The 22,492-nt window shown below is 43.2% G+C and overlaps 1 protein-coding gene across 7 annotated transcripts in view; it reads left to right on the forward strand.

Annotated features, from left to right (window-relative positions):
* The window catches only part of gli2a (GLI family zinc finger 2a), a 357,210-nt gene that overhangs the window by 48,976 nt on the left and 285,742 nt on the right, over positions 1-22,492 (forward strand). For 5 of the 7 annotated variants that reach the window (XM_041200500.1, XM_041200501.1, XM_041200499.1 and 2 more), the window contains one exon: positions 21,520-21,581. The exons of 1 other annotated variant lie outside the window; for it this stretch is intronic. The gene's annotated coding sequence lies outside the window, so the exon portion shown is untranslated. The remainder of the gene's footprint in view (positions 1-21,519; positions 21,582-22,492) is intronic. One more of the 7 variants, XM_041200504.1, reaches the window with a different exon arrangement.

Consider the following 22,492-nt stretch of genomic DNA (forward strand, 5'->3'; position numbering starts at 1 on the left):
CTCAGCAGTTCAGGAACTCCTCCTGTTCTCAGGTGAAATATCTCAGATCAGCCAAGCTAGATTTTCTGTAACCAGTCTCGGCCTAAAATACTTGGTCCTTCTCCTTTCACTATTATTATAGGCAGCTAGGCTGTCTGTTGCCTATAAGACATGGTACTGTGGCAATGCCCTTTACCTGAATAGATTCTCCAGTGTATGTCTTTAATTTAGCAGTTGTCTGCTCCAGGTTTATTGGCTGTCTATCTTCATTAAGGTATTTGAAAGTGTGCACTCCCATCACTGTAGTTGAGGGCTTGGCCTAAATAGCCAAGTGGTTATGGTACTGGGTTTGTAACCCCAAGATCAAGAGTTCAAATCTCACAATGGCAAACTATGAAACAATGTAACTTCATCTGAAACAGATGGAAATGGGCTTGTACTCGAAAGAGTTCAGCTGACAGTTTCTATTTAAAAGATTATCACTGTAGTTGAGGCACCCATATCCACCTTCATTATTAGTGGCTTCTCATTAACTTGGATTGTGACAGTGATAGGTTTGGATTTTACAGCAGTTACGTTATATAGGGAATAAGAGTCGGTGGTGGTGGCTTTGGGTTCTGCTGTACTTTTTAATTCAATCATGTTGGTTTGCTGCTTTACAGGCTGTTTCGGCTCTGGCCTCCATTGCCTTACTGCATGACCTTTCTTATGGTAGTAGTGGCATTCTGCCTCCTTGAATTTACAGATGTCCGGTCCATGGTCACCTCCACATAAGGCCATAAGTCTTAGGAGCAGAATTTAGGCCATTCGGCCCATCGAGTCTGCTCCACCATTCAATCATGGCTGATAAGTTCCTCAACCCCATTCTTCCGCCTTCTCCCCGTAACATCTATAACAACTTAATCTTGGAGTCACTGCGAAAGTGTTTCTACTAGGCCTTTGCGAGTTTCTAATAGCAAACATTGCATCTTGCTTCGATGCTGTGTCTCTGGTTTGCACACCACGCTCGGAAGCAGGTTCCCCCCCTACGGGAAGAATGGCGTTATTTTCCATGTGTTGCAAAGCCTGTGAGACTCTCACAGCACTTTCTATGGCAAGGAAGATTTCCAGGGCACACTTAAAGTCGAAATCGATCTCGGCGAGTAAACAGCGCTGAATGGTATCGCCTTGAACTCCACAAACTAATCAGTCCCGCAGCAAATCATTTAACGTGCCCCTGAAGTCTCAGTTCTGTCAACTGCTTAAGGTTTGCCATATAGGTTGCGATGGACTCTCCCAGGGCCCAAACTCTGGAATTAAATTTAAACCACTGTGTGATTACGGATGGCTTCAGCTGGAAGTGCATTTTCACAAGGTCCACTAATTCATTATAGGACTTAGAATTGGGCGCACTCAGGGCCGTCAGGTTGCAAATGAGATTGTATGTCTTACTGCCACATACACTCAAAAGGATGGCTTTCTGCTTTTCCTCTGTGGCAATTTTGTTCACTACGAAATAAAATCCGAAGTGCTTTACATGCTGGTTCCAGTCTAACGTCGTCGCATCAGAAGGATCGATTCTGCTGAGGAGTGGCATGACTAGTGAATAGTCTTTTCTTTTTCTTAAGACCCGATATACTCACAGTAACAGGGCGAGGCGAAGCTTAGGAGCTATTTTACCCTCGTCGCTAAATGTAATGACTTGACAGAGCAGACAGGTTTCAACAAGAAACAGATCAACTTTATTATAGAGATCTTTTCAGGTGCTACATGCTTGATCAGGACCCTCATCAGGAAGCCCTACCCCCCGGATTGCCCGCGCTCAGGGATCATTGGTTGGAGCCTTCCAGAACATCGCGTGACTCCTGATAGACAGAAGGAGAGACTATACCTTTAGTTACTACATCCGCCTACCTCCAATAACCTTTCAACCCCATTTATCAAGAATCTATCCACCAGTGCCTTAAAAATATTCAAAGACTCTGCTTCCACCGCCTTTTGAGGAAGAGAGTTCCAAAGACTCACGACCTTCTGAGAGAAAAAGTTACTCCTCATCTCTGTCCTAAATGGGCGGCCCCTTATTTTTAAACAGTGCTCCCTAGTTCTAGATTCTCCTGCAAGAGAAAATATCCTTTCCAAATCCGCCCTGTCAAAACATATAAAATAAAAACAAAAATGCTGGAAAAGTTCCGCAAGTCAGGCAGTATTTGTGAAGAGAGAAAAGTTTTAGTTTGATAATCATGAGTTCTGATGAAAGGTCATTGACCTGAACCCTGTTTCTCCCTCCACAGATGCTGCCTGATCTGCTGAGAGTTTCCAGCGTTTTCTGTCTTTATTTCAATTTACTTCTTGTGTGTTGCTGACACGTGGTGATACAGACTTTCTGTTTCTTCTGGATTTTCTTTGTCGTGCCTTAAAGGGTGAATCTAACAATGCTGCAGCCATTGTGTGGATGTGGGGACATGCAGCAATTACACTGCACTATTCCAGAGACTGAAGTCAAGTGTATTAACCGAAAAATATATTGAGTTTGCAGTATTCGCAAACACTTAACACATCAGTAGAAAATTTGTTTGCTGTTTTAATACAGATATTAATCTCTACATTTTAATAATGTTAATATATCTGTTAAAATAGGGCACAAAGCAATTTAGCAATTTTATACTGAGTAATGTCTTGGAAAATATGCTTAATGGCACAAATGAGGCCATGTTGCCCTGCACATTGTAAAAGATTTTATGAGCACAAAATTGAGATTTATTATTTAAAGTATCATAAATGAACAAGCTCAAGGCTATGTGTACAGTTGCTAAGCTACATTTCAAAATATAAAGAAGCTGTTTACTCACTCACCAAAAGAGCTTTTCTAACAATGCATTTACAGGGCTGGTATCACTATATTGTGGAAATGTTGGTCGAACTCTAACAACAGGGTGTCTGAAGCTACAGCACAGAAACTGTTATGATAGCTGCAAGTGGTTGGTTTGGCTCAGTTGTCAAGATTTTTGCTTCTCAGTTTCAAACAAGTCAACTGCAGGACTTGACCTCATAATCTGGGCTGATACTCTGCTGAGGGGATGATGCTGTGTTGGAGATGTTGATGGTTGATATGCTAAACCAAAGGAATGCCTGTGCAGACGTCTGTTACCAGCCCATTTCATTTTTTTCCAAGTAACATTTGGAGCTTTTCTGACCAGCATTCTTTCCTCGATCAATTCCACTGAAAACAGATTAACTGATCACTGATTCGGTTGCTGTTTGTAGGATCTAACTGTGTGCAAAGTGGCTGCCTTGATTGCCTGCACAATATTGACTGCACTTCAAAAACGAATTTGTGTGAAGCATTTCAGGGCCTTCTCTGAGATGTGGGCCCTGAATCTATATGGCCATGCCTGACCCAAGCGAAATGACTGGAGGCTATACCAGAATCTATATATTGTAGGCTGTGGCCTTAATTAGGATGATTCAAGTGGCCTCAAAGGGACAGAGCCTCCGCCTCTCTTTACAAGGCTGTTAATTTGGAGACAGTTTGGCAGAGAGTGCAGACTCCCTAGGCTGGGACTTCCATGGCTCGAATGATTGACATAAATTTGAAGGCAGACATGCCAAGTTAGATGAGGCATGCCAACCTCGTGGATGGTGTAGATGGATTCCTTTGGGAGATGGGGGAATCAGGTTAAGGTTAAAGCCTGCGTCCCCGAAAGAAAAACATACATTTTTCTAAAGCCCCTTTTATGAAGGGGAGTGAAGAATGTACTGATGTAGGAAGAAAATCCACCACAAAGGGAGCAGAAGCCGGAGTTTCTAGCAGTACTAGGCTGATGGGTGTCCAAAGTGCACCCTTAGTGGCACAGGTGCCCATTGTCCCTATGCAATGAGACACTATCCCATTGATCCCATATACTTTGGCAGGGTCAGCATTTGGGCAACAGCTGGCAGGATGCTGGCATACCTCCTCATATTTGGACCCGTGACTTGGTGCTGTATAAATGTTAATCCAGCTCTCCACCTGCTCCCCATCCCTGTTTCTCGTTATAGCTCTTGGCCATTTTTTTTTTTAAGTACTATTCATCAAACACTCATTCAGAGTCATTTCTTAATAAATGATCATATTGTGATGGATGGTATAATAGTGCATCTGTCTGCTCACACTGAATGTTTACACGTGCATTGAAGGCTCAGCGAGGTATTATTAATGTGAGGATCCTAAAAGGAACAGATAAATTGAACTTTGATAATATGTTTAAGAAAAAGCTATTAATTCTGGAAGTAACACAAACACAAGCTTAGTAGAAGGAAAGTGCACAGGCAGTTTAAATGCAATTGCTTTATGTCTGCTGCCTGTGTCTAAACTCTTAGGAACTCCCATTGCCCTATCACTTCTGTGCTTGCTGACTAACATTGGCTCCTGGTCAAGTGGCATCTTGATTTTAAAATTCGCATCCTTGTTTTCAAAAAGTTCCATGGCTTTGGCCCTCCCCATCTTTGTAATGTCTTCCAGCTCCACAATCCTCTACAATATCTGCACCCCTCTGCTGCTGGTGCTTGTGTATCCTGATTTTAATTGCTGCACTATTGGTGGCCATGCCTTCAATTGGCCCCAAGCTCTGAAATTCCCTCTCTACACCTCTCCGCCTCTCTACTTTGCCTTCCTACTTTAAAACACTCCTTAAAACCTACCTCTTTAACCAAGCTTTTGGTCACAAGTTAATATCTCCTTATGTGACTCAGTGTTGTGCTTTGTTTTATAACACTCCTGTGAAATGCCTTGGAATGTTTCATCACATTAACCACATTATATAAATGAAGTTGTTGTTGTAAAAGATGGTGAATATATGGAATGGATTGCAGCATTGACAGATAAGAATAGATCTTGACTGTGTGATAGTGCAGTGAGTCAACAACATGCTTTACATCTGTCTGATTTGATTTTACTGGAGACAATAGTTGCAAGAGATGTAAAAGGGGCTGCTGATTTTCAATGTCCATTTTGCATGGTTGCACGAAGTCTAGATCTATCCTATCTTGTGGAAATACTTATGGGGGATTTGGAATTATTCAAGGGAATGGTTTTTGTGACTGACCAAATGGACTGTAGGTCCTATCCTCTCTTATGTTTCTCTGAAATAGTTGTGCTATTGATAGCAAGCACCATGAGCCTGATTAAGCGTGTAGATCTTTGGTAGAAATTGGTTCAGTTAATCTTTATGTTCTTGTACAAATTACTTTCCAAGGAAAGAGCAAGCTTGCATCACCATGAGCACTTTCTTTTACAATTTAATGAACTTTTCCTTAAATAGTAACTGAAGATGTTCACAAACAAAAGGATAAATAAAACAGGAAATTATAAATGCCACTGTTGTATTCTTGTCTTTTGGATCCCAGATGTTGGTAATCATAAAACTTTAAACTTGGAGAGAGCAGAACTCTTTGTTTTTAACTTGCCATGCAGTCTTGTACGCTAAAAGGACTGGTATGGACAGGTTCTGTTACACGTCTCATGAGTCTCTAGTGCAGCTGTGAAATGTGGTCCCCTGGAACACTTACACATAACAATTAGTTACTAGCTAATTTGTTCTTAGCTCTTCACCGGTATTTACAGAAATTATAACAATATATAACCATTCCGTCTGGCATTTTTAGAAACTGAATAAATAGTAGACACATTTCAATGAGTAAGAAAAAGACTAAGGGATGGACTCACCATTCATGGTTAACTAGAAAGGTTAAATATAGTATCAAACTTAAAGAAAAAGGATATAATCGTTCAAAAATAGATGGAAGGCCAGAAGATTGGACAGAATATAAGGAACAGCAATGGATGACTAAGAGATAAATAAGGGGGAGAAAATTAGAGTATGAGAGAAAACTGGCCAGAAATATAGAAACAGATGATTTTCTATACATATTTAACAAAAAAATGAGTTAGCAAAATGAGTGTTGGTCTTATAGAAAGTAAGTCTGAAGAATTGATAATGGAAAACAAGGAAATGGCAGATGAATTGAACAGGTATTTTGCATCAGTCTTCTCTTTAGAGGGTACAAGTAACATCCCAGAAGCAACTATAAATCAGGAAGTAGAAGGTAGGAAGGAACTCAGGAAAGTTACAATCACCAGAGAAATGTTACTGAGTAAATTGTTGGAGTTGCGGGCTGACAAGTGCCCGGGTCCTGATGGACTTCATCCTAAGGCCTTAAAAGAAGTGTCTAGTGAGATAGTTGATGCATTGGTTTTAATTTTCCGAAACTCACTAGATTCGAGAAATGTTCAATTAGATTGAAAGATAGCAAATGTAACTCCATAATTCAAAAAGGGAGGGAGACAGAAAGTGGGAACTACAGGCCTGTTAGCTTAACATCTGTCATAAGGAAAATGTTAGAAGCTATTATTAAAGAAGCTATAGCAGGGCACTTGAATAAGTTCAAGGTAATCAGGCAGAGTCAACATGGTTTTGTGAAAGGGAAACCATGTTTAACCAACTTGTTGGAATTCTTTGAGGAAGTAGCGTGTGTGGATAGAGGGGAACCGGGTCTTGACAAGGTGGATGTACTGTACCTAGATTTCCAGATGGCATTGATAAAGTGCCACACCAAAGGTTATTGCAGAAAATAAAAGCTCATGGTATAGGGGATAACATATTGGCACGGATAGAAGATTGGGTGGCTAACAGGAAGCATAGAGCTGGGTGGATCTTTTTCAGGTTGACATGATGTAATGAGTGGTATGCCATAGGGATCAGTGCTGGGACCTCACCGGTTTACAATTTATATAAATGACTGGATGAAAGGATGGATGGGATGGTTGTCAAATTTGCTGATGACACAATGATAGGTAGGAAAGTAATTTGTGGGGAGGACATAGGGGAGCTACAAAAAGATATAGATAGGTTAGGTGAGTGAGCAAAGATCTGGTAAATGGAAAATGTGAAATTGTCCATTTTGGCATGAAGAATAAAAGAGAGGCATATTATCTGAAATGCAGAGGGATCTGGGTGTCATAGTGCATAAATCGCAAAAGGCTATCATACAGGTATAGCAAGTAATTAGGAAAGCTAATAGAATGCTATCATTTAATGCAAAGGAGAAATTGATACAAAAGTAGGGAGGTTATGCTTCAGTTATACATAGCACTAGTGAGACTACATCTGGGGGATTGAGTACAGTATTGGTCACCTTACTTAAGAAAGGATGTAAATGCGTTGGAAGCAGTTCAGAGAACGTTTACCAGACTAATACCTGGAATGGGCGGGTTGTCTTATGAGGAAAGGTTGAACAGGAGTTTGGAAGAGTTAAAGGTGACTTGACTGAAACGTATAAGATCCTGAGGGGTCCTGACAGGATGGATGTAGAGGGGCTGCTTCCTCTTGTGGGAGAATCTAGAACTACGGGTCACTGTTTAAAAATGAGGGGTTTAAAATTTAAAACAGAGATGAAGTGAATTTTTTTCACTTAGAGCGTCATGAGTCTTTGGAACGCTCTTCTTGAAAAGGCAGTGGAAGCAGAGTCCTTGAATATTTTCAAGGCAGAGGCGAATATATTCTTGGTAAGCAAATGGTGATAGGTTATCGGCAATAGGTGGGATGCAGATTTGAAGTTACTATCAGATCAACCATGATCCTATTAAATGGCGGAGCAGGCTCGAGGGGTCGAATGGCCTATTCCTGCTCCTTGTTTGTATGAGAGGCCAGGATGATCATATTTCAGAGTAAATACCGGTGGGGGAGGATAGTACAAACTGCAGCAGCAATAGGAATGAAACTAAATATAACATGACTGAAGAGCAAATGTGCTTATGGAATGGAAGACAGTGCAGCTCCGATGGGAGGAACATAGTGATCACCCAAAATAGATGAACTGAGACTAAGGGAAAAAGAGTCAAAATCCCAGGGCAGTTAGAAGAGGCTAACAGGGCACTCAAATCATTCAATTTCCTGAGTCCAGATCTAACCCTAAGGCACAATGCTATTCCCTCCAGAAGAGCCTCTAACAACTTAATTCAGTCAATATGTTTGAAACTATTTATGGGTGCTGGGAACCCTGTAAATAACTGTTGTAATGTACAATGGGCAGTGCCTAAGTTAGGGTCAATTGGTACACCAAGGACTGGAGATGACTTAGAGACCCCTAGGTAGCCCTCAGGGGATCCAACTCCCTCTTGCCTATAAGCGATACTCCTAACATAGACCTGGTAAAGCATAAGATTTAAACATGTTCCAATAAATTTTCTCAGAATTCCATTGAGGGAATGGAAATAATGGAAACTTCTGTTTTAATAGCTGAAGCTATGAGCTGTTGCACAAATTCACTCCGCACATTCTTTGAAAAAAAAATCTTAAATAAACAGCATAAGGTAAATGAGTTTTACTTTAGATATTTCCATTCACAAATGTAGAATCAGAAGTGAGAATTTCTTGAAAACTGTTTTGAGGGTTATTATTGGAATGCTGCCTTAACTTAATCAATGGTCTCTCCACTGTTGACACAGTGTGGTTAGACCTGAATGAGCCCTTCATTCAGACTCAGCCCAAGGCATGATACACACATTAACTCATGTGCTGTTAACAGTGCCATTTGGTGTCTGTATGACTGTGTGCCCTTTTGCTGCTAGGAATAACATTTGGAAACATTGATGACCTTAACAGACGCATGATGCTAGTGTTAAGAAAAGCCAGAGTGGCTTATATTCAGGTCTGGCCACTGAATAACTGATTAGCTTTAAAGATTAAAGAAGACTTGTATCTGTTCAAAAGCCAACCTTGACAATTTTGCTTGCAGAGGTGGTGAAAGAATTGTCAAAAAAAATTTGGACAAGCTACTGTTTATCATTTGTGAGTCTGTAGAAATTCCAAGATTTTGAAATGAAATGCATTAACTTTTATGTTGAAAAAAAAAATCCCCTAAGGCTTGGCATTTTAATATTGTGTGTATAGGATGTGAGATAGTTTATTTTGAACTATAGCCTTGGTGGATACTGTAGGGAAACAGTATTTTTACTGTTTTACTCTCTACTCTGTTGTCCAAATGAGATGATGCTTTTATTTCATCTAAAAAGGATTATCACCAATGTTACTCAATTTAAAGAGAGCGGACTGGAAAATTAATTGTTTTTCGGTCTTTCATATAAAACGTTAAGTGTGGTATGTGGGCTTGAGGTTTTCTTGCTTCAATTTTGAATTCTGGAAGTGATGGGTCTGTAAATACATACGCCCACAAGCCGACATTTTAACTTCTCTGTCATCCACCATATCTGGGTGTCAGAAGCTTGATTGGCAGTGCAGATTCTCTGTAGACTGTTATCCCACTGTCTCATTCATGCAGCGCCATGAACAATGTTTCCAGAAACTTGGCTGTGCTCCAAGCTTACAGTCCAAGGAGTGTTTGGAATATAGAGCCACACTCTTCTGAGACCAATCCAGTCAGATATCAGTTTGGCGGGGGAGCTAAAACACAGATAGCATTGGATGCACAATGACAGGTCAGCGAGCATCTGAAAGGGAAAGGTGAGATCTGTCGTCAGACACAGCCACACCCAGTAGTTATCCTGCTCTTTCAGAAGCTGGCAAACCAACTACATATTTGGTGCATTTTATATTTTTTCTTTTTAGTTCAAGTATCCAATATTTGCTTTAATTACGATTCATTTAGTTTTGTTAGTTTAGAAAGTAATTTTGCTTATCTTCATAATATGGATGCTACAAGACTGGCTATAACGTATATGGGTGGAATTTACCATTCCGGAGACTAAGTGTGTGTGGCAGGCGGGATTAGCGGCGAGTTTCCTGCTGATCAGCGCATCGGGTTCTCACGCCTGAACTTCCGCTTGAAACCTCATTAATTGCGCGTAGACAAGCTGCCTGCTGAATCGCATGGCGGGCAGGCACTGACTCGTCTGCCCGCCATCAGCTCCTGGCGTCAAATTCCTGGCGCCATATTTAAACGCTACCCGAACACACATTACTCTCTGCAGCCCAGCTATGTGGCCGGGCCTAAGGAACAAGGAGAATGTGCCAAGGTTTAGCTATGGCTCCCTGGAGCTTTAATTAGGGGTGTCCACCAGCACCAGAGGTTCTTTTCCCCAGGGATGTTTGAAGAAGGTCCATCAACCTCACCTTACCGGCCTGGGAGGCGGTTGCGAAGGAGGTCAGCTTTGCGGGTAACCACCACAGAAATGCCATCCAGTGCAGGAAGGAGTTGAGTGATCTCATCCACTCTGCCAGGGTAAGTCAACCTTCAGCTCACTCCAAACTCTCCCAGTCATCATGGCATTATGCACTCATAGTGTCACACAGCTCAGGGATCTCACACAATATTAGTGGGGGAAATACCAGCCTTGAAAGCCTATTTACCACCATCTTATCTGTCATCCTGCACAGGCAGCACCTTCAGTCCTGACTGGGGAGGGCTCAGCACACACAGTAGGCATGCATGCTCCCCAGCCTCTGCTCCATCCCTTCTCATCCACTTGTCTTCATGCAGGCCAAGCTTGCCCACAACAGGAGGGAGAGATCCCAGACTGGAGGAGGGATGGCCGACATTCAGAAGCTCTCCAAGTTCAAGGAGGATGCCGCCTAGTTGGCGGGCAAGGGCAGAGATCATTCCTATGGTGGAGGCAAGGTCAGCCCCTCTCAGCAAGCCAGTACAGCCCTCAGTGAGCTCCACAGGAGTTGATCACATCCTGACATTCACAGTGAGTGAGATGTTGTATTTAGCCTGTTCATGAAGTAAATCTATCCTACCTGTCTAGCAGGCAGCGGCAGCTCCAGACAGACCAGCATAGGCAACTTAAGCCCCAGCCCCCAGTCCACCTCAGAGGAGGATACTGAGGAACCATTTGAAGTCACTGTGTTCACCTGCACCATCCACCAGCACAGAGACACACACCCCAGTGGGTCACACATCTAGGTTAAGCCCAAGGTCACGTTCTGGGGAACATGTCACTGACACGTCTCCGCAGCAGTCAGAGGCAGTGACAGCCCAGGTCTCTGGCACTCGGAGGACTGCTGGAGAATAGGTACCCCCACTGCGTTTGAGCGTAGCACAGCTTCGAGAGGAGGCCAGGCCTGAGGCCAGTGGTCCAGGGGAGTCCCGACAACATCCAGAGGATGAGGAGGTCAGACCCATCCCACGAAGGCGACTCGCAAGACCAAGGGCCTACCAAAAACGTCTTTCCGCTCTGGAGATGAACGAGAGACAATGTCACCACACCTAAGCTTTTCACAAGGTATTGCTGCTCATACCTTCCACCTTCTGCAGGAGGATCTAACACCGCCTGGACCAGGAGGACATCCCCTGCTAGTGCCCCAGAAGATCACCACCACACTCATTTTTTTTATGCCAGCGGATAGTTCCAGGATTCCACAGGGGACCCGTGAGGCACATCTCAGTCCTCAGCACAAATGTATCAAGGAGGTGACAGATGCCCTTTACGGTAAGGCTCATCATTTTGTGAGGTTCACACTGGGTGAAGCTAGCCAGGCTGCTAGGTTCCTGGGCTTCATGGCCCTAGAGTACAGGCTGCAAGCGATTGCACATGTGGCTTTCAGAGCCCCATGGCAGCAGCCCCTGGTGTTCTGTAACAGGGGAGTGTTCCACTCACTAAATGATCAGCTGCTTTGTGACCATCAGAAGCACATCGTGCACATCTGTACCAGGTACTCTGATATTCCCACGACTCCTACATGCTGAGTCACTCCCAGATGACTCAGATATTGGAAGCGCTACAGCACTTACAGGACTGGCTGCTGGGTGATACAAGGCACCCTTGTAATAAGAGGGCACATAGATGCATATGAACGACACATTGAAATGATAAGACTGTTGTCAGGAACAACAAATGTATTTACAAAGATGCATGATATAAATAGTGAATGAACACCGGTGAGCTAGAAGTCATGTCCATGTTTCTTAATCTTTCTAACCCTAAGCTACACCTTGGTACAGCCCTGACATCCGCTGCAGAGGTGGAGGCAGCCTGCTGAAGGCTACGCCTTGTTGTCTTTCATGACTTTGGCAGGCGTCCTCAAGAGGACCAAGACCTGGCGGGCCCGTCCTACTTTGGGTATCCTGTGGGGCAGATGCACCCTCCTCGGCCTGTGCAGCTGGAGATGAGGGGGTCACAGGCAGAGGGATTTGATATTGGCTGGACGTGCTCAGAGTCACCTAAGTAGATGGCCCTGGGGTGTCCAGCTGCTGTTCCTCCCCCCTTTGGGGTGCCCGAGAGCCCCTGCCTGAATGCTTGAGGAGAAGGTGCACCAGGATTGAGGCTGAAGTGCCCTGCAACCCCCCCTCACCTAGCCACTGATGGATCCCACCAATGCCTATAGTGATAGAGTGCAGAGTTGAGCGCAAATCCCGCAGGATCTGCTGGACTAAGGTCTCCAAGGTAGCCATCACCCTTCTACTCCTCCTCAACTGGGACACAGCCATCAAGGAGGCGGGGAATGAATGCAGGCTCCATTATTCACTCCTCCTCCTCCCTGTGGGCAGATAGATGCAACAGGTTGATGAACGAAAGGCAACTATTGTTAAACTCCCATTCACAACCAGCAAACCACTGTCATGCCCTAGAGCTGCGTCTGTGCTACTTGCCTTTCCCTGACCCTTTGTTCCAGCTGAGGCGCTACCTCACAGATCTAGGTGACCAAGATACCACCCCAGGTACTTGACATCTCAATCCCTGAGAAGTTGGAAGAGGCTTCAGTGCATCCCTGATATGTTCAATCTTACCAAAGGCACTCCTGCTGTGCCTGCTCTGGTATACTGAATATGCCTAACTAGCAGTTTTGGAATGACTGGATGCCCTTTGGCCCATTAGCCATGGCAATTGGAGAAATTACCTGACAGGCTTTCATTGATCATCTTGCAGATATCCAACAGCTGTGCTCCCTTATTGGTTGGCTGCATCTTCCATTCTCACATTCCTCTCTGATAATCTTTTAAATCTTTTAAATTTTTTGATAATCTTTTAAATACATTCCTCTCTGATGGTGCTCAAACTGATCTACATTATTATCACCTCAATGAGTCCTGCATTCTCAAGTTAAAGAACCCGAAACGTCAGTGCTTCCAAATGCACTTTCTCAAAACATTCTTCCAGACTTCTATCAGCTCAGAGTTCATTTCAATGTGTTACTTTAAGCAGTTTAAGGGTGCCCTCTGAAAGGGCCCCTGAGTTCAGCCGTGGGCTCCTCCCACACTGCCTCAGACCCCTCCCGTGAAGATTCTTTTCCAGTTTCGATTTTAAACTGCGTCATAACTTTGAGGTGTCGAGATGGTGGTGCTCCAGTTTTACTTTGAGACCAGCTTGGACCCGCCTCCTGTTAGTGTCCAAGTCCCCCCCGATCTTCCTTGAACCTCACAATGTGCAGGTAGACTTCCCTCCAGTGATTCTCCAGCCTCCTCCAGTAACCCTGGATCCCATTGTCGTTGTGGTGGACATTCCTGCCTTTCCCTCAAACTCATCATTGTTGATGTCCCCATGCACCATGTGGACCTCTCCCCTCACCATCCTGAGGCTGTCTGCGCCATGACATACAGAAGTGACCCCACTCCGCCAAGAGAGCTTCGAGTAACCCCACCCCCCCCCCCGCCTCCCTGATTCCATTTTCCCCATTCACAGGCTGCAGATGCCTCCCCTGACCATAACCACCCTATATGCAGCTTAGTACTGAGCCAGACACTCCATCAGCCCCAAGCGTGAGACTATGACCACCCTACACAGAAAGCTGTGCCTGATACCCATGGAGCACACAGGCCTTGCCTCTACCTGGAGTGGGAAAACGACATGCATGCCATGCGTAGCTCTGTAGCATTGCCCCAGGACTGCCTTTAATCTCTCAACCAGACCTCTTTGCCCCATTCCAGGAACTATGACTGTCTTTCACTCAGCTTTCCAGTTCCTTCAGGAATGGTCACAAGACCATTTCCCCTCCAGGAGTCTCTGTGCAACCCGTCCCTCTTGTGAAAGACTTCCCCCACCAACACCACTTGTCTGTCTACATGCGCCCCTTTCTCATGTGCCACACTACCTCCACTTTCCTACCCCAGAGTCTGCACACATCCCCTTGCATTCATGCAATCCAATTTCCATCTATCCCCCTTCTGTGTCTGCATTCTAGTGTGTATCTCAGGCTCCAGCTTCCCCACCCACAACCTTCCCTCTGCCTGTCATCATGTGTCCCCCACCTCAAACACCCATTCGCCCTCATGTCTTAGTCTTCATTGCCCCACCCCAACCCCACCATACCCCCTTCACCCTCTAGTCTTCTTCTCTGCCCCCAAATCCATCATGCCCCCTTCATCCTCATGTCTCCCTCAACCATGTCCTCCCACCCCCAGTCGCCATGCTGCTCTTGGTTTTAGAGTGCGGTCCTGCCTGAGGCCGGCAGCACACAATGCTGTCATCCCGGAGTAGCCCGGCACCCACAGTGAGCGGCCCAGCTCAAACCCGAGGCACCCACCCGTGAGCGGCCCAAGCATAAACCCCCATCAGCGTGTGCTAACACTGGCATTGCTGGGGACCCAGAGCAATGCTGTTGCAGGTTGGCACTCACCTTGAAGTCTCGAGCGAGGTGAGAGTGGACTGCTGCACACCCGTTATATCCGGTCGTGAATGGGAGTGGTCTAATTTCCTGCTGACGTGGCAGTTAATTAGGAACGATTCCAGTGAATTGTGTTTTTGATGAGCATTCAAGACATGCTAGTGCATGCAGGTGAGGTCCCCACCATGAGTCAGCAGGAAATCTGACCCGCACTCAGCCCGCCATGAAAGCGGTGAGAGGAAAATTCCGACTTGTTTTCCCGCCAGCGGGATTCCAACTTCTGGCCTCTTTCCGAATTTTCCGCTCCCACCTGCCTTGAAACCCGCTGCTGTCGGGACCGGGAAAATTCCACCCCATGTCTCTGAAATATTGCCTACAAATGTAATCTGGTGGGCTGTCATGATCATTCGGTTCGAGGATCATGTTATCCGCATTTTGTCTTCACTAATCAACACAACTTGGAATAGAATAAAGTGATCATTTTAGATTACTGAAAGTTAATGATTTTATTAGGTAGACAATAAACCTTAGTGATACTTAGTATGGTGCTTAAAGTCTAGACTGAAGGGAGCAAAAAAAAAAATCCTAGAATCAGGCATTGGATGGTTTTGGCATTCAATCTTCCAGAAGGTTGAATTGGTGTACAAAAGAGCTTTTATTAATAGAACAGGTGGAAACAACTCTGGCTCACCACAGTTCTTTCCTGTCCTCTTGCTTGGATTTAATGGTACAGTGATTACTTGTAATTTAGGAACGTTAAAACTTTGGCAGTATTCTATACAATGTTTATATTTTTTGCGTGAATTTTGTTTTCAATTTAGTCACATTCGTTCAACTAAATTTGGCTTTGTCATTTAGACCAGTGAGTCGGGAGTGAATCACCGAAGTCTACACTAATACATACTTAATCAAAGCACATGACTGTCCAACTTACTGTTGCCATTATTAATTTTGCATGCATTATTAACCCTGACCCCATTGTTAGCTCTGCTAAATCAGTTATTGCATTATTATTTATGAGTGATGAACTTAACAGAAGGCATGGGTGAAGCCAGTTGTGTCAGATAGCAGTGTAAAGGTCTTTGTTGGATGGGCAAAGAGGTGACGTATCAAACAGGGCTTTATCGTGAGAAAATTCTGGCAGGTAGTTGAGACTGTGGCTAACTGTGCAGGTAATGCAGTGTTACTACTGCTATCTCAGAGTGGCAAATACTTCCCAACCCTCAGTTTAGCCATTGCCTCCTTAGCGGTTTGTAATACCCTTTTTGTCCATTTTCCCTAATAACTGAGGACGATTTCTAAAACAGCCTTCCTCTTTCTCTAGCCACCAGCAAGTTGTTGTCAATAGAACTAGAGCAGGATTTCCTGCGTGGCCTGCTCTATTCAAATGCATGGTTTGCAGTCCTGTCAATACTCAGTCAAAGCTGTAGGTAGACCACAGGTAGAGGAATGAGCTGCTAAACTGCTGGGATTCAGCTTGGGCTACCTACTCAATCAAAAGAAAAGTGATATGATTTGAGTTTACAAGTTCAGAGTTTGGTGAGTGGCTCCTTAGGTGTTTCAGCCGGTAATAACAGTGGGATTGGGGAGGGGGTTAATTTTAACTTTGTGTTATGGTGTAAATGGGTCATATTGATTTGATCGCCTATTATTGCCAAAGGCAAATTGGGCATGGTGTATAATGGGCACTTTATTCAATACTTCCAATTTTATACCATGTTCTAAAGATAAAATTATCCCTACTGAATCTCTCAACTCAGAAATGCCACACCTTTGGTTACTCATCCCTCCTGAGTTAGTTGTTCTGGCTGAGGTAATGGTGGAGATGTTAGAGTTCCCCCTCACTGCTCTGTGGAAAGAGAAACAGCCAGAATTCTTACCCTTGATCAATATTGAATTGCTCACCTGTGGCATCAGCAGTATCTGTTCGCTTGATGCTTAAGTACACCCAATAGAATAAACATGTTTTACAACACCAACTGAGTGAAAATAGTCCAAATGCCAAAACACACAAACCTTGCTCTATAACAGTCTTTTAAAATATAGATTTTAGAAGAGATGTGTGCCCTTTCACCTCTGGGACCAGGGTTCCAATCCAGCCAAGTCTGATGGGATGAAAAGTGTTCTCTGTCTGCTGGCTGTAATGGTCATATGCCAAACAAATATGCAGTCTCAGCTCAGTTCTTAGTGGGCATGAACCTACAGCATAAAAATGCTTCTAATTTGTATTCTCATTTAGCAAGGCCACAGGATGGCTGGTGTGAGAAATAAAAAAAAATCACATTGACACAGCTGAGGGCACTTCTTAGATGTTAAGATTTTTCTTATTCATTCATGGGATGTGGGTGTCACTGGCCAGAATTTATTGCCCATCCCTAATTGCCCTTATTCAGAGGGCAGTTAAGAGTCAACCACATTGCTGTGAGTGTCGAGTCCAGATAAGGATGGCAGATTTCCTCCCTGAAAGGACATTCGTGAACCTGATGGATTTTTGCAACAATCGCCAATGGTTAGACTTTTAATTCCAGATTTTTATTGAATGCAAATTTCACCATCTGCTATGGTGGGATTCGAACCCAAGTCCGCAGAGCCTTACCCTGGGTCTCTGGATTACTAGTCCAGTGACAATACCATTATGTCATCACCTTCCCGATAGGCCACAGTATGGGGTAAAAAGACTTATTGCATCCAACCTTGTTGGTGAAGTTGGATGTTCGGAATGGGTAAGCACTTGTTTTCCTGACACTGACAACATAATTCTGATAAGTGCAAAACTAATCCAAAAAAATAAAGCTTCGATGTTTGAAATGGTTGACAAATACCTACATGAGTGAATGCCAAGGTGATTGTTTCTAATCATCAAGTTTTTTGCTGCTGGAAATTCTTCTGTATTGCCTTAGTCTGTCATCCTCTCAGGAAAAGGCCAAAAAGTGAATCATATTAAATATTGATATATAAGAGGCAGAATTTTATGGGCCTGTAAAGCTCCCTCGGTGGCCTTCCCACCACCTACCTGCTCCTTCATAATCTTGAATGTTTCAATGAGATCACCTCTCACTCTTTTAAACTCCAGAGAATACAGATCCAATTTACTCAACCTCTCATCATTAGACGACCCTCTCATCCCGGGACCAACCTATTGAACCTTTGTTGTACCACCTCCAAAGCAAATACTGTATATCCTTCCTTAAATATGGAGACCAAAATTGCACACAGTATCCAAGGTGTGGCCTCAACAAAGCCCCGCACCATTGTAGCAAGACTTCTTTGTTCTTGTACTCCAATCCCCTTGCAACAAAGGCCAACATGTCATTTGCTTTCTTAATTGTTGCTGTACTTGCATGCTAACTTCTTGTGTTCCTTGTACACCCAAATCTCTCTGAACATCAGCATTTACAAGTTCCACAACTTTTAAAAAATATTCTGCTTTTCTACTCTCAAGACCAAATTGAATAACTTCCCACTTCCCACATTATAGTCCACCTGCCACCTTGTTCCCTGCTCATTTAACCACCTATATCCCTTTGCAGCTTCTTTGTGTCCTCCTCACAGCTTGCATCCCTACATAGCTTTGTATCATCAGCAAACTTAGATACATTACTCTGCCTCTCCTATTATTGATTGTAAATAGCTGACTCCCCAGCACTGATCCTTGCAGCACTCCACTAGTCACAGACTGCCAGCTTGAAAATGCCCCATTTATCTGCTTCCTGTCTGTTAACCAATCTTCTATCCATGTTAATATATCACTTCCAAATCCAGAAGCCCTAATGTTGTATATTAACCTTTTATGTAGCACCTTATTGAATGCCTTTTGAAAATCCAAGTATACTACATCTAGTGGCTCCCCTTTATCTACCCTACTAGGTACATCCTCAAAAAACTCTAATAAATTTGTCAAGCCTTTCGTAAAATCATGTTGACTTGTTCTAATCATACTACTCTTTCTCAAGTGTTAAGACTTCCTTAATAATAGATTCCAGCACTTTCTTGATGACTGATAGCATATGTTGGGCACAGGACTCCAAGGAGAGGACTTAATGGACCTCTGCAGCCCTATAAAGGAGGAGACATAACAACTTAGTGTCTCGAGAAGAAATATTTGCTCCAGTGTACAGCATCAAAAGTGATATCTGTTCTTTTGCATAAGCAGGGCAATAATTAGGCTCTTGGTATCTCAAGAAGGAGTCATTCCAACAAGAAAACATTCCAGCCCTTAGTCTGACAAAGAAACTTTTAACCTTCAGTAATTCAAAAACAGGACATTCTGGCCATAAGTATCGTGACAGATCAGCATTCTGGCCATTGATATGCTAAGGAGACAGACATTGCGAAAGATATGTTCTGGCACTGAATATGGTGAGACACGGACATCGAGTCCTGCATCAGCTGTTTGGAGGCCTTGCAAAAGCAGTTCAAATAAGAGACTAAAATCATGTTTCTAGTTGAAATCATAAACACCTACAATTCATGTTTAAACAAACAAAATTGATTCCCATTAATTATGGCAAGAATTAGGGATCTGAACCCTGATTTTAAATGAACGATCCAATCACATTTTAAAATCTTTGCCATTAATTCCAGGAAGTTGAGTGCTCTCAAAATTTAAAACTCAAAAGTGTATCACATGCAGCATTGCAGCAGAAAACAGGCTGAAGGAACAGAGAGGCTAATCTGTGATATATGGCTTCTGCTATTCTAATTAATTTATGTTTGGCTTTAATCCCTGCAGGGATATGGAAATCCTATAATATGGTTGGAGGGATGCAGAAATCCCTTCTTGTGAGGGAGGGAAAGACAGATTTTTTTTTGATAATTCTATGAATGAAGCCATTCAGGAAGTCTGCAGCAGCCTAACCTCAATGAACTTGAATCCTTCGACCAGCTGTGGCTCGTCAGTCAGCAAACAGGCCCGACCGCACAATAGAGGAAGTGCTGTCAACCATGGGCACGTTTAATAACTCCACTTGGGCTCTTTAGTTGGTCGGGGGTGGTGGTGGGATTGCAGGGGGAGTGCTGACCGATGGTTATCATCCTCCTCCTATTATTTGCTCCTTGCAGTGTAGTGATTGTCTAATTATTTCCTTTGCTGTGGTCACTGATGACCAAAGCTGACCAGAACTTTCAGTCATCTATCAAATGATTGATGTTGCATTTGCAAGTGTCTTACGGGAGCTATCAGATAACACGAACAATGAAGAAGTAGATTAAAAATAGACGTGTTAGTCCTTTACTTCACCATTCAAAGTAGCCAATGTCAAACTACTTAAAGAATTGGATCATAGCTACAGAATATTAAGTTTATATTTCTTCAAAGTTAAGTACTATTCCTTTAAAGGTAAGTATTTTTTAAGGAAACATTAGCTTCTTTATTTAAACCTTAGAGAATTGTTGCTGGGTAAACTGTTTTGCAAGGTATTTTTAAAGATTAGAAATGTATATTGATCTTATTGATAGAGAATATCAATATAACACCAATAATCATGAGACTTAGAAGCAGTGACAGTGATGAGTTTCTTCATTTTGTATGATGTGGCTTTAAAACAGTAAGATAGAACTTACATTTATATAATACTTTTTACAACCTCTGGACAACCCAAAGTGTTTTATAGCCAGTGAAGTGTGTTTGAAGTCTAGTCATTTGGAATGTAGAATTTTTGCTGTTGGTTTATAAACCCACATATGCCTGATTTAAAACGTATGAACAATCACGGTGCATGCAGAAATCTGATAATTTTGTACACCTTTGTGTCAAACAGATTCCGAATAATGATTGGTTTCAATTTACAAAGGTGATAGTTAACAGCAGAAAATTTGGTAAATTTGCCTATAGAGCAATATAACATAGCATTTAAAATAATTCCTTGTATGTGAACCCCTTTGAGGCATTGCAGAGAGCTGTAAGGTGCAAGAAAAAACAGAGTCTTTCATTTTCACAGTACTCTTCTTGAAAGTTGTTGTTTTTAAAATAGCGTAATCTTGTTTGAAGACATTACGAATGCGATGTGGGGATCTTTTTCAGAAATACAACCTGGTTTTCTGTGAAATGAGTACAGGGTATTTGTCAACATGCTAGCTTTTAAATACGATAACAATACTACAAAAATGATGCAAGATTATTTTTATTACAGCAAAGTACTGTGAAGCCAGCAAAGTACTGTGAAGCCATCAAAAAACTTGTGGGATCCTAGTAACTATTCCATATGCATTTAAACTTCCACAATTATGCAGCTGCGTACACCTACCAGAGGTACAATCGTAGAAAAGGATAGGATAGATTAAATTTATACCCTTCAATAAATAGAAATTATGCAAAGATTGAACACACATACGAACATACATACAAATGTACGAACTAGGAGCAGAAGTACACCATTTGACCCCTTGTGCCTGCTCTGCCATTCAATAAGATGATGGCTGATCTGTTTGTGTTTGAAGTTCCACATTCCCATCAACCCCCAATAACCTTAGGTTCAGGTTAGGCAAGGGAATCAATCTACCTGAGCCTTGAAAATATTCAGTGACCCCACCTCCACCGCCTTCTGAGGCAGAGTGTTCCAAAGTCGCAGAACCCTCTGAGAGAAAAAAATTCTTCTCATCTCTGTCCTATAAAAGTGACCCTAATTTTAAAACAGTACCCCCTAGTTCTGGGCTCACCCAAAAGAGGAAACATCCTTTCCACGTCCACCTTGTCAAGGCCGTTCAGGATCTTACATGCTTCACTCAAGTCACTCCTCACTCTTCTAAACTCCTGCAGAAACAAGCCCAGCCTGTCCAACCCAGCCCAGCTTTATTAAAAACACTATATGTGGTTTCCTTGCAATTCCTAGAGATGTAAGCAGCGCCATTTTGACAAACGGGCAGAAATTCTTCAATCAGTAATGCATACTGAATCTATACATTTATTCTACTGCATATTGAAATGTTACAGCTCCTTTATCCCAAGACTTGTAAATGTCAATGCAGGGCCGTTAACATTATCCATTTCATTAATAGCACTTTTGAATGTTCTGTTTGGCAGATGAGAACAAATATTCTACAGTAAGGTGAAGAAAGCAGAGCGTCCCTATTTTAAAAAAAAAGGTAAGTGAAATTGGAATCTACTTTCCATTTCTTCTCAATTATTGCTAATTATTTCAGATGCCAGCTGCTTTTCTTGTTCATTTTTATATCTATAAACATTCTTCCACACTACTAAAATTATGGACTGTATTTTACGTAGACCTGCTGTGCATGTTCTCATTGGGGGTGGGGGGGGGTGGTGTGGAGAGCCCACCCCATCACCTTCCCACCTGTCCCCGAGCTCACCCATATAATACAGGATTGGACGGGTGCTGAAATTGGCAGCCACCCGCCATATTTAAATAGATAATCAAGGGTCAATTAGGCTTGTTGCCAAGCCAAATGACCCTGATAATACGCTGTCCCTGCCATAAAATGGTTGACACAGGCAGTCGGGTGGGTGTGGGCAGCCTGATTTTTTTTTTAGAAAGTTTCTTCTAACGGGGGATTCTATATTCGGGGGCTGCCCTTTGTGGATTGGGGGCAGCTTCCCTAAGATAGAAACTCCCCTTTCTTCCTACACGCCTGCTGCCTTAAAGCCATCACTCCACCTCCCACCACCCCACTCCCTAACCAGCCCAAACCCTCCCTGCTCAAGACCCCGGACTTACCTGTTTCCGGGGATCCATGGGCATTCTTCTCCTTACTCGTTGCAGTGCCCACTAATGCACCCTTAGCACTGCTGGGACTGTTGGAGATGCCGGCCGATCCTATTGGCTGGCCGCTCCCAAGGGCAGGATTTCTTCCAGAGTGAAGGGTAGAAGTCCCACGCTGACCTTGTTTAGCCTGCCCACAGTGCTTTACCAGTGTCTGGGCCGTCATGGAGTGGGTCAGCTCCACGCCGACTTTGCTTCCATGGTGGGCAGGGGTTTGGTGGCAAGCCATCTGACACATCTCTACCCCCTCACCCATAATATTCAGCCCCATGTTTT

This window comes from Carcharodon carcharias, chromosome 12, assembly GCF_017639515.1.
Source record: "Carcharodon carcharias isolate sCarCar2 chromosome 12, sCarCar2.pri, whole genome shotgun sequence".
NCBI classification, from domain to species: Eukaryota; Metazoa; Chordata; class Chondrichthyes; order Lamniformes; family Lamnidae; genus Carcharodon; species Carcharodon carcharias.